This window comes from Embiotoca jacksoni, unplaced genomic scaffold, assembly GCF_022577435.1.
Source record: "Embiotoca jacksoni isolate LCO1_2020_lvr unplaced genomic scaffold, fEmbJac1.0.p SCAF_26, whole genome shotgun sequence".
Classification (NCBI taxonomy): Eukaryota; Metazoa; Chordata; class Actinopteri; family Embiotocidae; genus Embiotoca; species Embiotoca jacksoni.
The window spans coordinates 6,722,508-6,726,127 of record NW_027185377.1 but is presented as its reverse complement, the minus strand read 5'-3'; positions in this window follow the sequence as shown (position 1 = coordinate 6,726,127).

Below are 3,620 nucleotides of genomic sequence, written 5' to 3'. Positions count from 1 at the left end.
GGTCAGCAATGAATTATTTTGTTCATATTACTCAGAGAATTTTTTTAATTTTTTTAATTTTTTTAAAAGATATATTACTTTGCGAATTGCTTATCAGCCAAAGTAATGCGTCACATTTGTTACTTGTCTCACCCCTGCTTGGCGTTTGAATAACTTACAAATCCTCCACAGCTACATTTTACATCTCGCATTGAACATCATGTCGGGAATTTGATCCCTGTTGATAGTGGATTTTATTTTGATATTGCTGCCGGCGGTGGTCAATTTGCAGCCATTCTGCCAACGGTCCGCCAACGCGTCTGTAGTCCTTTTCTTCAAGAGGGAGAAATTCCCAAATATCTCCCATTTTTAATCACAAGTAGGAGGTTGACGTGAGGTGTCCCCCCTCCCACCCCACCCCACCCCCTTTTGATTGATTGTAATCTGTGGGTTAAGATAAATGAACATGGCAAAAGGGAGGGGAGGTTAGGGCGGGCGGGGAGGGGGGGTTGGTTTGTACAAATGTAACGAAACAGAAAGACACGCACATGTACGGGTTTATCGTCCAACTCCAAATCATCTCCCAAAACCTCTCACGCAGCAGAACCATGAGATTCCAGAGCTTCTGAGTGAAGCAGCTGTGCGTGATGACCTTCCCCTGCTCTCTCTCTCTCTCTCTCTCTCTGTGTGTGTGTGTGTGTGTGTGTGTGTGTGTGCGTGTGCGTGTGCGTGGTCTAAACCTGCACCATCTGTGCCGGGGCAGCAACAGTTTAAGAGGAGAGCCTCGCTGGGCAGCGACTTCTTCTCTGGGCTTCCTGGCAGCCTCCCACACAAAACACTTTTCACCAGCGGCTCACACACCACCGTCCCGTGCCCTCCTAACAGGCTACATGTTCTGGGGTTTTGTGAATGTTTATTGAATTACTTCAGTAAAGGAGTGTGCGAGACCTCCTCCTTTGTGGCCTTGAGTCGGATTTGTCCTTTGTGTCATCACTAGTGAAATTTTCACCTATTTTTTTTTATTATTACCTGTTTCTTTACTTCAAAAACTCGTGTTGCTTTCAGGTGCAACGACCACCTGGCATACTTTTTTTTTTCTTCCCAGCCTGGTCTTATTCTGTCCATCACTTTGGTCCAGACTGAAATATCAGAACAACGAGAGGACGAATTGGCCTGAAATTTTATACAAACATTCATGGTGCCTGAAGGCTAACGTCTACTGACTTTAGTGATCCCCTGACTTTTCCTCCAGCGCCAGCAGCATTGTGGGTTTTTAATGATATACAAACAATCGTTTCGCAGAACCATTTTGAAAAGTTAAATGGCCGCCATCAAGCCAACACATTCAGGCTGATAATTCTCCCATTCACCTTCATTTCTTCTGTCAGAATAGTTTGGACAAACAAGATATGCGTTTAAAATCTATCCAGCTGTCTGACTGCTCACGTGTCTTCCTCCAACAGAATTTGTGATGTCTCCACGTTTGCAAATCGGCAATCAGTTTCTTAAGTATGAAATATCAAACTCGTACAGTGGTTTCATTTCCAAAGGGATATGATCTTGTGAAAATAAGATAACCGTGCTGCATACAACAATCAAATCAAACTGGTTGAAATATGTCTTTGCTTTTCTCATAAAGACAAATTTCAACACAGTGTGATATGTCTAAACTGAAATAATCCAGGAAGGGGGAAACTCTTCGACCACCCTCCCTATCTTTGCTTGTTGTCTTTGATGTCCATCACAACCGCAGAGTCTAATCTGCCTCTGAGGCTCCAGGAGAGGCGGGGGGCGGGAGGGAGGGGAGGTGTTAGTTTAAGAGCTGGTTTACCAACGCTGCGTGGCGCATCACTCCTGTGATTTCCAGGCCGATGCTTTCTAACACTTCAAAGGCTGGACGGACTTCTGAAGGAGCGTTGGCCTTTTGAACTGCTGGTGAGGTCAGCTGGTGGCTGTGTCTTCCCCACGCATCTGCACAGTGTCACAGCTGCAGGCTGGCCTTCGTCATTTTGCTATAGTTTAGAGTGGTTTGGAGCCAGAAGTGAGCATATCTTGATTGGAAACGCGGGGGCGCTTTGCCCCGCCCACCTACTGCACCACAGGGCTGTCAATCAAACAGACAAGCCCCCCCCCCCCCAACCCAAAACAGTTTTTGAGGCCTAATATCTAATTGATGACGGGATTATTTTCAAATGCAGCGCCATTTGACCAAACACAGTTGGTATTTGGTTTTATTTTCAGGACCTAAAGTCACTGGTCGTCTGTAAGGTATAAAACATGGTGTTCTTTTGATGCTCTCTAATTCATATTCAGTGATTTTAAAACCAGCAAGATCCTTTCATATGTAGCACCCACTGTTTTGTATCACTTTCATTTCCTGTGTTTCACATTCAAAGTCACCCACTATGGTACAGAGCTGCCTATAGTTCTGAAATATGAACTCCTATACTCTCCACTGCTCCGAGCTGATGGCAGGTGTGTGAGCCTCCTCTCAATAACCTTTGGAAGCAGGAATGAGGGAGAGATGAGGTGGAGGTCTTCCTCTAATTGTATGCTGGCCAGAGCGAAGGAAGGCAGGTGTTGTTGTCAGAATAAGACAGTGATCTGTAAAAGCCCCAGCAGAGCTCCGATAGTTAGAGTCTTTCTTCTCTGACACTCCCGAGATACAATCCGACCACAGCGGAAATCGAATGAGATGCTGCTTAAAATGAACCACAGTCGTTACAACCCGGTTATGGGAATGGAAATGGAGTTTATTTTACATCACGGGATGTTCAATCAAGTAGGAGGGAATGTAAAGTCAGACTTGAAATTATTCATACATATTCAAATAACCTCATGGCTAATGGCTCGTCACTGCTAAGGTTTTATCACTGTATGACCAGTGATCAGTTATGATCAGTTCCTGATCTTTCTGGATAGCTGTTAGATGGGCTGAATGCTTCACACAGTCCATGGATTTAAGCGTAGGTGTTGGCCTGTCAGTGTTAGCACTGTACTGGAATGATTACCTTCTGTCAGCCATTGGATGCAAGAATAAACTGCAACCCCCTGTTGCGTCGTCGGAGATTAGTGGCAAAAAAATAAATTAAAAAAAAAACGTTTAAGAGAGAATGAGTCTTTATTCGCCCACAGTATGTCTTGTAATTTGTTCTTTCACCTCTGGAGGAGGTACTGATGGAGCTCTAAGAAGCTCTGGTAACTACATTTTAAGTTAAATCCATGCAAAAAAAAAAAAATCGTTTTCTTTTTGTTCCCACCGTTGAAGGTTTGAGCTTCACTGAGCAGAGTTTAAAACTAGAAGACTGTTTTCACATTCGTCTGCTGAAGGGGAAAAGTTTCCAATGACATAGACTGTAGAATAAAAATTAAAAAAAAAACTAGCCTTTGTATCTTCACCCGTAGGTCTCCCGATGAGCATTTTTTAAGCTCAGTTCTTGGTGTCTCTGCCCGTCACTGTCTTGGCAGTGCCTGACTCAGCATTACTCTAAGATGATTCAAAAATGGGCAAAGAGATAATAGTATTAGAAATAATATGACTTAATACCGATATTTTGTGCTGCAGTACTCTGTGTGATACCTATAGAGATTGGAGTCTCGGTGCTTAACAAGTAAAATCCACACATGAGCAGCTAAAGAGG